Genomic DNA, 13,291 nt, shown 5'->3' on the forward strand with positions numbered 1-13,291 from the left:
GTTGAGCCATCAACCAAGTCTTTACAAGAAGCTTGCATGTCAGCCTGACTTAATTGGGAGCCCCTTTCCCTCTGAATCATGAGTGTCCTGGGTTCAAGACCCACTCCAGGACATCAGAATGTAATCTATGCGGACAGCTCAGCAAAGTAATGAGAGAGAATGATGCTGTCATTTGCATGATATATTGAACTTGGACTGTTAAATTGGATTTTAAAACTTGGTGCCTTGCATTCTAGTGCCATGGCAATCAGAATAATGCAGATTAATCAACTTTTATTTGTGGAATTTTGCCGTGCGATTTGTGGCTGCTGTGTTTATCAAAGACTCCAAAAATAGATTCAAAGTGTTTTGTGAGGTCCTGTGTATTTAAGAAGGTGATATGTAAAGACAAGTTCTTCCTTTTTGTTCTGGATTGTTGGTCGGGTGGCAGCCACTTATAGTTATGATTCATCAGCAGCCTGCCGTAATGTAAAAACACCTAAAATTCAATCACTCGGTTTCAGACAGAGAGAGAGAGTGATGGAGAGGATCGGGGTGCGTGGAGTTTGCAAACAAAGAGTATGTGTTAACCCTGTCACATATGTATTTGGGTTGAGAGAGATTTCTTTATTACTCAGCAGGTTAATTTAAGGAGTATTAGTTGGATCCTATAACTTTCCAATTAGGCAGCTTCTGCCATCCTAATGAGGGACAATGAGGAGATTATGGCAACCTTTTGTCTTGCAAAGCAGTGCCTTTCTTCTGTGGGTGTCACAAAGGTGTTTCTCAGTCCTCAGAATGGAGTTACTGTGGCTGATAAGTTTATTCAGCCGCCAGAATAATGTCGAAGGGGAAAAGAAAGAAGAGGGCCAATGCTCGCCGGAGCGGCAGGGGGGTCAGAGAAGCGGAGCGGCCTAAATTAGGCTCATCAATCTGTCCATTAATGCAAAGCTTCTCTTCATTGTTGGGAAGCCTGTAAAGCTGTCATTTGATGGCAGCTCAGGATTTTAATGCCAAGCTGTTTGTGACACTCTCCCCTCTCACTCCCTCTCTGTTGATGGTATTGCCATCTCACGCACCCCCTTCATCTGTAGGGAAGGACACTGTCTGCTCACAGTAGTCTGGCTAATTAGGCTTTGCTCATTGTGTACTCAGACAAAGAAAAGTACAGGGAAATTAAACCACATTCATTCATTTTTTTCCATTCTTCCTCCAAAAAAAAGCACTATCTGGTTTTATTTTAAAATTGTTAGCCAATTTTCTTGTTAATCACACTGAGGTAAGATTTGGGTCTAGATCCTTTCACTGGGACGTTTAAGTGAAAAGGGAATGAGTTGTTTGAACGACTGCAGTTGCTTGAATGCCTTTCCCCCTCAGCCTAATGCTGCAAACAAGTCTAGTCGAGGAGTGTTTGATTTGCAGAGTGGCAGGGCCCATCTGCCTTGATTTTGAGGAACAGTGAACTGTCACTTACAATCTGTTTTACTGTGAGCTCCTTTGACCATTGTACACTTGTGTAGGATGAATTCTTCAGTTTCTCTTATCCAACCTGATATGACCACTCTAATATTTATAACAGGGAAAGTATTAAACAGTTCGTGAAACTGTTTTGATGCAATTTGATTACTGTGGCATAAATATGACCATGTTAATTGACAATTAGTAATTTATTAATTAAGGATTCATGAAACCACCTCCATAATATTTTAGGGCAGTATGATTCACACTGTTAAGCATGCAATTTAACACTGATTTTTTTGCCCCCTCATCGCTACAGGAATCTGCAAGTATACCATGCAAAAAAGAGCTGCAAAGTTCACCGAAAGTATCACCTTGAGCTCTTTAAGAGATTTTGTTCTCCGGGAAAGTGTTTTAAAAGAAAAACCTTTAACTTGTTTAAAACATCATGGGTGGTTACGGTCTTTTCATCCCTCCCTTCCTCACTCTGGCTTCCTGTCTTTCTGTACTGTTCACCATTTTCTGGTTGAGTAGGTTGGAAGAGAACTCTCTCCTTGGCCAGACTTGCCACTAAGAGGCACACAAGAGCAGTCTGAGATACTGTATGTTCCAATTTATACTCTGTCCCTGAACCTTCCCTAAGATTAACCATGTAGAAATGACACATCAGCAGGCACTGAATTAATGGGTAATCTCTCAGTTGGCACAATACCAGTCAGGGCAAACTATATTAAAGCTGCAGCATACAGAGGGAGTGCTGTGCTACTGCCTCTCAGCCCCAATGTCCCTCTGTCCAGTACTCCTCAATGATCACCATGGCATCAGAAGAATTCTTCCCACCTGATATTTATCCCTTAATCAACGTTAATAAAAAATATACATCATCTGTCCTGCAAGGGATGTGAAAGGAGCTATATAAACGCCAATCTTTCTTTACCTATGATGGATGCCACATCACCACACAATGCACAGGACATCAGCAGGTATGATATCAGCTGATGTATTATCAGCAAGTGGGTTTGAATAAGCATTTGAAGAGTCATCAGCAGTGATATATCAGGAGATAGGTCAGCATTGGTTGCATCAGTAGTAGCTGTGTTAATAGTAGATATGAAAACATTGTATCATTGAGTAATATCAATTTATACTACGCTGCACTCTACGCATGTTGAGATAATTTGCGGCAGTTTCTTAAATAAAATGGTTGCAACATAATTTCTCTCGCTGGACAAATCCCTACAGCTAAACTGGAAAAGTAATTCCAAAGTTCTAAATTATTATTTTTATTGCAATTGTTAATCATCGTAATCTGCGATGATTACAGCGAATCGTGCATTTCTTTACAGTCTAAAGTGATGTGGAGACCCGAAGCCCCAGGGTCAGATTTCCGTTCATTTAGGCAATCCGCACAGAACCAGCGCACAAAAAAAATCAGACATTTTCAGACGTAGGTGAGATGCACTTAAACCGGTTTTCAGCGATATTTTGTACAGAATCAATCCACCCTGTACAGTTTTGATGAAATATTTTCAAGTGATGTTAAATCGAGTTGCTCTGAGCTGAAGTGGTGGATACCTCAATTAAAGCGACTTGATTTTAAGTGCTTAGAGCTATTTCTAGCAATTACCACTCTTAAAATACTTGGAAGAAACAAAAGGAAACATTTGTGTTGCAACATTGCTGGTTAGTGGCCGATTTAACGATTGTTATTGTGCAGATGAATTTTAGCGGCGACTTGAACTGCGATGCATGCAACCAGCGCAATTTCGAGCAGATTTTGACCACAGTTGCGCACAATGTGGAAACCCTGGCTTGATATCAAGGTCCAACAACACTATTACTTCAGTGGATATTCCACGACTTCTGCGTGGACTTTGTAAAGTCGCTTGGAACTTTACACAAAAAAAAATCCTGTTTTATCACTTCTCTTAAAGACAATTTTAACAGAGTGTTGAGAATAAACTAGAAACACGCCAGGAATAAGCCACGTTATTTTTAATGCGATTGGAATCTACGCAGATAGAGATTACGGGAAGGCGCAGAACAAAGTGAAACTTTCTTTTGGAAAAGATAGTGTAACTGATTATATCAGTTGTTCTAAACTTCGAGCAGCCCCGACAGCAAAAAAAGGGAGGAGCTACGCGCTGTAGTTGGTGGTTTGAATGCCTTGCCCTCCCACAAACCTGCTTACTTCCCTCTGCGCGTCACTGCAGAGCGCTCCAGAGACTGAAATCTGATCTCCCTTAATTTTCTCTCTCTCTCTCTCTCTCTCTCTCTCTCTCAGCTCTGCCACTGGCTCTCCGCTGGCAGTTCAAGTCTACGAGCCAAGCTTTCACACACATACACACACTCACAGAGCTCAGCAAACCAAAAAGTACTGCTACACACGGGACCGACGAAGCCAAGCAGCACCTCTGGAGAACAGTGTACAGCCCCGGTCTGTAAAGAAATATACTCTGCTGACCTTACAGGGCAGGAACTCTCCTTGAAGACAAGAAACAGTACTGGGCAAACGAGGTGGATTCTTTCTGCTTTTTAAAAACAAACCTGAGAGCCCCAAGAAGGAACAAAATAGAGTAAATGCAGAAACAAAATTGCTAAAGAAAAGGTCCATATGCTGCTAAGCAAAGGATTGTTTACCGCAGGCACGACTGAGTCCTAAACTGAATCCAAGAGATTGCCATTTCTACAGGCGTTGACAAGCAGCCCCGAGTTTTCATTTCTGGGTTTCACGCTGGATTTACAAATGACTTGAATATTCTGAGTAAGCTTTTATTTACCATCGTTTTTACACCGCTGGAGGAAAACAAAACCTTGAACTCTGCTGCTGGGACCTGAGGCATTTCTGAGCGAGTCGGAATTGGCACCTCTTAACTTGGAAACATAAGTTTTTGCGACCACTGGTCAGGAAGAGGTTCGTTTTGCTCTTTCTTTCTCTCGTTCTCTCTCTGTGTCCGGTCTAGATTTAGCAAGCTGCGATTATCAAGACCAGTCCATTTGCCTTGCATTGGAACACGGGTCTCTGTGAAGTATTCCTTGAGGAGGGAGCTATCAGCCAATTAGGGAGGTATAATATATGGAGACAGGCGTGTGGAAGAGGTTGGGAGCTGTGAAATTGCTGCACGTTTCCTGCACCCTACAGGAAAGAGGGAAGATTGAGAAAAGGCAGAGAGAGAGAGAGAGGTGTGTTTTGGGATCCTTCAGTGTGGAGGATTCTGTGTGACCGTGTGTATGCGTACACATATAACATTCACTTACGTACACACACTTACAAACCGTGTTCCGTTTAGGTCGAGTTCCTAAAGTCCAGCTGAGTCCAACTGGTTGCAAACCAACAGGCAGAGAGAGTTTACCCGCCGCACTAAGGACCCTTGAATATAAAGTTACCATTGGCGGTCAGATCTTTTAAGTGTGCATAATTTTTCACTTGATCCAAGCCGTTCAGTAATCGGAGAGCCGATGTTTTTTTTAGGCTGGACGGCAGCGTGGGTAGTTTTCTGAGCTGCATTTGGTATTTATTTTATTAGCATCACCCGTACACCTCTCCCGTATAAACAAACAATATCTTGCAGAGTGTGGCTGTCGAACATCTGCAAGAGGACTGGACAATGATTAACACTAATGTGTGAGTGGCGAGCATGATCCATGCTCCAGCGGGGCTGGAGGTCCCCCATTGATTTGTTTACTGAAAGTTTGAGGAGGCAGTCTGTAACTGGAAACAGTAAACTCAGTGACGCTTTCCAGTTTCTTTCGCAAGTTTCAAATTAAAGCGGCTCGCAGTGACTTCTAAAACTCTGACACTGTGAGGCATGGGCTGTCCGGTCGGATTAGGCACTAAATGAATATTATTTTGCTACCAGGTTATGCTTCCCTTCTCCAGAATTAGTGAAAGCCTGTCACGTTACTGCAACACAAACAAAATCAAACCAACGGGCCATTTCTGAGTCTTTCGATCTCCCATTACTAACTTACAGGTTAAAATGAATTTAACATTGTAAGTGAAAGGAAGGAAATATTCTGGGAACTCGGTCAATTGTCACATCGTTTTTATTCCCCCTGTAAATGCCACAAAATGTTAGCCGAGCTGACCGTGTCTGTTGTGTCTTTCTAGCCGCAGTATTCTGTGAAGTTGTTCAGTTTTTAAAGTTGCAGCGAGCGGTGGACAGAATGTCCTGCTCCGGCCGCCCTGTATTTAGGAAAAGGTTCTTGCTCATCAATCGGCCTTTTGAAGCTTTCCCCTTTTACTGAATGCACTCGCTTTGGGAATTCATTGCAAAGCGTTTGATTTTTTAAAAATATATATACAAAGCAATTAAGTATTTCCAAGTTCCCTGGCATTAATGCATGTCCTGTGAATGGCGCTAAATCATTAGATGCGTTAAAATAAGCAAACATCTCGCAGGTCCCTTCCTCCCGCCCTCCCCCACCACCGCCTGCCGCCCGCGATCTGTCCCAACAGTGATAAAGTTAACAGTGGTTCGGCCAAGCGCTTCCAGTTACGGGATGTATTAATCGCCCCGTGCTGGGCAAAGTGCGAAGGGAAACCGCTGCTCCGTGTGTGTAACTTTTCCCCACAGAGGAACCGGCAGTACCCTTTTCTAAAAGTCACCCATCGCAGTTGTATGTGGGCTTGATGCTGGCGTCGACCTGAACCGCCTGACAAGCCTTGCTTCTGATGCGAGCACGCTGGTGTTGTCTCATGGAGAGTAACTGTCCTGAATATGAGATCTCAATGTGCGCCCTATCAGCACATTCATTTGCTGCAAAGGAAAAGAAAATGCAGATGTTTCACCCGAAAGTACCGCAAACAGCTGGAAACGCTCAATAGGTCGCCCTAAATACCTGGAAAGGATAAGTCGGAGGATGGGTTTGGGTGTGCGCACTTGGGTTTAATTGTCCTGGGAGGGTGATGTGGTTTGTGATGTACACTGTTCTCTTAACTGAATTTTCAAAACTGGTAGAGGAAAAATATCTGCAAAATGAACAGCAGAAATGTGATACACCAAGTGGAAAATATTGAGTTTATTCAAAGGGGTTGGTATTTTCAGTGGTAGATCCAGAAGACTTGAAGGGTGTACCTTTTGGTACTAAAAGATTATGAGGTCTTTCTTTGGTCCGATCTGTTTCGTGTTTGCAGTAATTTACCTGTTTTTAAACTTCAAAAGCCATGTCATTCAGGCGTTGTGCGTTGGAAAATATATGTTAAGAAACTTGTAAAAAGGGAGCTCAGTATTGGAGGAGACTGAAGACCTATTTACTCTGCTCAGCATATTTCAACTCCCTAGTGTAGTATTCAGCCTTCTGATTACACAGAATGCCATTCTTCCTGATGTACAGTGAGACTCTTTCTACAATATTGTACACATTTACGAGCAGTGTAGAGAAGTGAATGTTGTGCACTGTAAGCAGAAAAAGAGGCATGTTTGCAGAACAAAATACTGCCGTAGTCACAAAAATGTGACAGTTTGGGGCACCTGAGATTAATGACATAGGCTGTTTTGAGCTGAGCTTGTAAATGAATAATTAAGCAGTTAACAGCTCACGGTGTGTATGTGTGTGTGTGTGGAAAACAGCTAAACAATCACAAAATCATAAGAGTGACGCACCTGAGAAAAGAAAACGACCCTTGTTTCTGGAGGGTTAGCTAAAGGCAAACTTCCAGAGAATGAATAACAAGCAAACAAGTTTTCTTCAAAAAATATGACTATATATAGTGGCAGATATTTTAGCTTCTTTTAAAAATAAGTCTTTACAATATTTGTTGGTTAGGAAATGCTTTTTCAGTATGAGCAGGACCTAAGAAGGTGGTCATTGGGGAAAAATATGTCAGCTGCTTACATCCTTTATTATGCGCTGTTCAAACACAAGTGTATTCAATGTAATATTGGTTGCATTGCTACCATTAGTCTTGAAGGGATTAACATGTAACGTGTACACATGAATAGAGAGCAACCAGCCCAGGAGAAAAAAAGCCACAAAGAAGTTCTGCATGTGAGGACGGCCTGGTGCTTTTAGTTATTACCACAGGTGCCAAATATCCTTTGATGCAGAGTTTGTAACACTGTCCTAAAATTTTAGTATCTTTCAATAATCTTTAGTCATATCTTCCTTTTCTCAATTTGCAACACCATTCAGAGCAACCCCCTTGATTTGTCAATGCTACCAGCCCAGAGGAGGAAGGAGCGGCTATGTATATTGTAGTTTTACCCCTCCTCTGTTGGAGGGAAAATATATCAGGCACCCTTCCTTTGGTCACAGCGCGGTGAACCCCTTTTAGGGAATTGTGTGTGTAAATGGTGGAAGAAGAGAGCTGAGCCTGATGTGCTCGCTGGAGAGAGAGCCCTGTTGGTGCTCAGCAACATATCAATGTGAATATTGACTGTTTGAACGAAGTGTGAGAGGGGACTGAGTGCCCCGGCACCTCATCACACCAGAGGCAGAATACAGTAAAGATAGGAGGATGGAGAGGGAGAATGCTGGTGAAAGATTTGAGAACCATCCATGGGGAATTCGCAGCACTCTTTACAATATGGCAGTGAGTGCTGCAGAAACATGTTTCTCCTTTGATCACATCAACAGTCTTTGATCCTTTCGGGAACACCACAGTGGCCAAGGGACTAATTCTGCTGGGCGGCCTTTGCCTGGAGGTTCCCTCTCATCGTGCTGAGCGAGTGCGGCACTGAGCATTAACAGACCTGTATAGTCTTGGGACAAGTCCCTGGGCTTCACAGAGTTAGCTGCTATTGGGTGGAGGATAGATAGGAGTGTCACAGCTTGCATTCTTGGGTGGATGGACAGGAGGCTTTCCGTCCTGATGCCATTGAGGGGATCTGGGCAAGGGGGTGGAGAAGTGGGTGTAGGGAAGCATGGATGTTGGGTGAGTGCAGGATTGGGCTCAGCTGGGACATCTGTCGTACTGCACAGCCATCAGGCACTCATGAATTCATGCACAAAGAGTAGCACCTTTGGTGAGCTGTGGGTCAATACTCTACCAAAGGTAAGGAGGGAAGACAATAACTTAATGCAGATGGATGGCAATCTAAACTGATTTGGCAGATTCAATGTGAAAGCATTGCGAAAGGAGAAACAACATTTGAGACTCAGACCTTGTGTCCAATGAAGAACTTTTGCAGTTGTAAGTGGTACATTGGCACAGTTGCACTTTTACATCCACTGATTTATTAGCAAAGGATCATTTACGATAGTGCAAATGTGTCAGTCCAAGACCACAGGTTGGACAATGCCATGATAATGATCGATCAGATTTGGTGGTTTACATTTTGCAAAAATTTCTTCGATCATTTAATTAAATTTCAAAATATTTGACTCTACATGAGGAGTGATTTATTGAGTTCTCATCAAATAGCATCATTAAAATTTTAAAATTATGAAAGTGTTTTTCAATGACTTGAAAAGTAGCAGAAGCTTACAGTTGACCTAGGATCCATTACTGGTTTGTACTCATCTTTCTGACCTTGGCCAGGGCTGTTATAGCAGCCATCACAACTTAATATTGCCAGGCTAGAGAAGGAAAACCCAATAACAGAAACATGCATTTATATAGCACCTTTAAAGGTGAATTACATCTTGGTTCTGGGTTCCCACTCCTGATGGTTATCTAGCGACCCCTGCTGGAAAGTGTTTGTGGAAACTTGTAATCAAGTAATGCCTCATATTGGAAGTAAGTCATTTTATCTCAGCTGGTCTACATTGGTGACTTTCTGCACATGAGCGACCTTGGTTAATCCTTCTCCTTCCCTGTGACCTTTAATATTTCTCTCTTTCAAGCAATGATCTAATGTGTGTGAGCATCAGATAAGGTTGTAGCTGATATCAAAGAGTTCCTCCCCAGGCTGCCAGCACTCAATGTGTAGAGCAGGAAGAATGATTGCTTCTGTAACACACCAAAGGGCTGTGCCATAGGACTCCCTCCTCTAATGAGGAGGCAATTCCTACAATAAGAGGATGAGGGGAAAATTCAAAAGGGAACACTGCAAAGAAATCCTTTCTTTAAGACATTTTCATCCACTTGTTGGTTAGAACTCAAACCAAATCTGAATCATAAGTTCTTGACATTTTTATTACAGAGCTAATGCAAGGTTGTATCTCTGCTGTGTAAGGTTATGTGATAAATCAGAATGTGATTTATTTTCAGTACTGGTCTTAAAAGATTTTTGTTTTTGTTTCCCCGGGATTTTCTTTTCATCTATTGGCTTGCTACCAACAGCACTGAATTTGGAGAGAAAGATCATGTGGGGCTCAATCTTTAAATCTTTCATCTTCTGGTTGTTGACTTAACATTGAATCCATCAAGCCTCTTGTAACTGGCCTTATTCAGGGGAACTTAATGCTTGCATAATGCTTCCCTTTCCCCGCCTACCCCCTCAGCCTATCCTCGATGAATAAAGAAACTGCTTTGCCCTTCAGAGTAGCGTCTCTTTGTTATAACTCACTCTCTCTAGGATATGGGTAACTTGACAATTCAAACCAAGGACAGGTTCCTGGTCACTAACAATATCTCAGCAAATACTATCAAACACAAGCAATCATCTCTTGGCATTTCGTAGAATTCTTGATACCCAGCTACCATGTTTGCCCCCATTAAAGTTATTTCAGGGTGCCGAGAAGCTTCAGTAGAGGCAGCTTCACCTTGTGATTTTATTTAACACAGGATTGTGCACTGCATTACTGTGGGTTTAAAAATTAGCCAAGTCACAGAGACTTACCACAGCAGCTAATGTTTAGCTGTTGCATGTAAAGGCTTGGATGAGCAGGAGGCAATAAATCCTTACATTCAAGCGACAGCATTGGGTTATGGTTAATTGCAGACATCATGTTGGATTCTGCATTTAGAAACACTTTCAAAAGGCAAAGGGGCATAAAGGGTGAAGAGTACCTCAGTAGCTCAGGTTGTGGAAATCTAAGTCACCCACAAGGCCCATTCAGAGTTGCTCTTTACTGACCCCTACTGGAAGGGCTGATTGCATTGGCACCAGTGGGGAGCAAGACTTAGAATTCTACATCACATCTTAGAAAATCTTTAAGTGCTTGCTATCTAACCTCAAAAATGAAGAATAGCCATTTGAATGAGGATACAGAGGGTCCCCAGTGCTTGTGGAAATATTACCCAATGAGCACTTATTGGATGACAATAAATCCATTTATCATTGCAGTGTTGTGGAATTAATGGGCTCATTCTGGAATGGTGAGCTTCCCAGGGGTCACCAACATCCTCCCCCTCCCCAAACCATTATTCCAGCCTGTAATTCCTCCTCCCCATTTCAGTTCCAGAAGAATTAGCCATATGGCACTAAAAGTTACAATAACATTGTGTGATAGGTGCTTTACATTAATTGCCAACCAACATTTTAAATTCTCATTAGCTATTAATCTAATCCACTCAACTACAACACTTAAGAGACTCCATGAAACCCTCTTGACACAAAAGTTTGTTTAGATTGGGAGTGCTTTTCGCCTGGGTTTGTTAATTGGTAATAATCCCATGCTGGGGGATTGTATCTTTGGTTTTAAAGATCAGATTACATCCAATAAGTTTTTAAACAAAAATCCTGTGTAATTTACAATGCTGTTGATGAAAACATACAGGAGGTATTTCAAATATCTGCTGTGGGTTGATGCAGTAACTGAAGTTTTAGATAAGATTGTCTTGCAGGGTGATTTTGAGAAAGAATCGCAGGGGATTAAACATTATTTCGGAGTGTTTGGATGGATGATTCCTGGAAGAGAGATCTTGGCATTCCCCATTTCATTGCCAGATCTTTGCTCTTAAATAATCTGTAGTGGAGCTCACTGCAGGAAATCCGAGGACAAAGAATCATGTCACTGACCTCGAGTATAGGTGCCGGGGTAGGAGGCTGCTGAAGGGATAAAGAAGCCCTGAGAGCAATAGGATAGGCCACTGAAATGAGCAGATGGCCAGAACAAGGGAAGACAAATGGTGCTTCTTGCAGGGTGAGACGGGGGACTCTCCTGACTCTATGGAAACAGAGACAAGACACAGTAATGGAAGGCTGTGTGGCTCCTTTACAGAAATGCAAAGGCCGCGTTTCATATGCAGCAGAAGAATCTTTGATGTGCAGATTGGGATCATTTATTCTCTGAATTAATGCCAACTAGAGCACCAGGGTTTTGTTTGCTTTAATGACAGTGTGCAAAGTCAGCCGTTGATGTATCCTGTGTTTTGCTCATCAGGTTCCTTGGATCAAAAGTAAAAAGGGTCATTCCATTTCCATCCGTTCTCATTCCCCAGGCCACTGGGCATTGATCCCACATTACATCCAACTGGACATGAATTCTGCCTGATGGCTTGAGCTGCTTGCAATTGCACATCAAAAATACTTCATTGGCTTTAAAGCGTTTGGGGTGTTCTGAAAGGGACATATAAGGTGCCATAGAAATGCAGGTCTTTCTCATTGAGACGGTTTGCTCCTCAAATAAAATAAAATACAGTGAGGTCAAGGTTTATTCTATTAGAGTCTTATAAACAGCAGCACAGAAGCTGTCCTTGAGCCTGGTGGTCTGTGTTCTCAAACTTTTGTATCTTCTGCCCAATGGGAGGCGGGAGAAGAGGGAGTGACCAGGGTGGGAGGGGCCTTTGACTATGTCAGCTGCTTTCCTGAGGCACCGGGAAGTGTAGACAGAGTCCATGGAGGGGAGGCTGTTTTTCACAATGGACTATTTTGAGACTGCTATATAAATGGAAGTTGGTGTTGAGGCAGGTGAGTGTAAGGGGGGGGCTTGGACTAGAGGCTGCTGAAGACACAACTGTAAGTGGTGGGTTGATGAGGAAGCCAGGGGTGTTGTGGGGCAGGGCATTTGATGGCATTGGTGGTGAGGGACATGAGAGATGTATCACACCTAGTCATGTCATTATTTGGCATGTACACATGCATACTTTCCAGCAAGTGTCACTGCCTGGTGATCAGGAGCTGAGCAATGACTAACTTTATTTATCCCTCCCTAGCCTTAGGGTGCTGAGTTCAACTGTAGCAACCTCAGATACCAGCACGACTTAGATCTGGAATGTTGAGCTTTGTGTGGTATCTGCAATGCACATTTATTTCACGCAGAGATAAAATGTTACAGTTAAAACGTTTACACGATTTCCAGAACAACCCCTGAGCACTCATCGCCATCGTGGACTGTTCCCAGATTCGCAGGTTGCTGCAGACGAGGAGGTGGATAGGACCTGTTTTAACTTGCTGTAAACTGGTGCCAAATGACATATTAATGGGGGAGAATAAACTGTGCACATACACCTTCCAGCTCCCACTGGGTCAGCTGCAGCTCAGCCATCCCACCCCCCACCATCCCTCCCTACACCCTGCTTCTGATTTTATGCGTAAGAAGCCCAGGCTGCTGTCAGTAGCTATTCAGACTGGTTTGACCACAGAATTTTCTGCTATCCCTGCCTTTCGCATCAGGCATTTGCTTCTGATTGTCTGGGCTGCAAATATGCTAGATTCACCGAATTCCCGCATGGGTAAGGCCCTTCCTAGACTGCGACATTGGCAGAGATTATGCATTCCACAGTGAGCTGGATTATCTGACCCCCTCCAACTACCTGGGGTCTTTGCCCTCTCCCTGGGCCACTCCTGGAGTCTCTGCCCTCGCTCTCTCTGCATCACTCCCGAGGTCTCTCGGTTACTCCTGGGGTCTCTAGGCCACCCCTGGAGTCTCTGCCCTCTCCCTGTGTCACTCCCGAGGTCTCTCTGTTACTCCTGGGATCTCTAGGCCACTCTCGGGGTCTCTGGTCTCCGTATGGGCCACTCCTGTGTCTGCCATATGCCCACCCAATCATGGACCCAGGCTGGCCTACTTCTGCAGCAGTCCC

The 13,291-nt window shown here is 43.3% G+C and overlaps 1 protein-coding gene across 8 annotated transcripts in view; it reads left to right on the top strand.

Moving 5' to 3' along the window:
* Positions 1–13,291, top strand: part of LOC127579261 (fibroblast growth factor receptor 3-like) — a 228,644-nt gene that overhangs the window by 99,000 nt on the left and 116,353 nt on the right. For 3 of the 8 annotated variants that reach the window (XM_052031915.1, XM_052031951.1, XM_052031957.1), the window contains exon 1: positions 3,646–4,351. The exons of 4 other annotated variants lie outside the window; for them this stretch is intronic. The gene's annotated coding sequence lies outside the window, so the exon portion shown is untranslated. Of the gene's footprint in view, positions 1–3,626; positions 4,352–13,291 lie in introns of those variants that run through there. One more of the 8 variants, XM_052031976.1, reaches the window with a different exon arrangement.

Source organism: Pristis pectinata, chromosome 2, assembly GCF_009764475.1.
Source record: "Pristis pectinata isolate sPriPec2 chromosome 2, sPriPec2.1.pri, whole genome shotgun sequence".
Lineage (NCBI taxonomy): Eukaryota > Metazoa > Chordata > Chondrichthyes > Rhinopristiformes > Pristidae > Pristis > Pristis pectinata.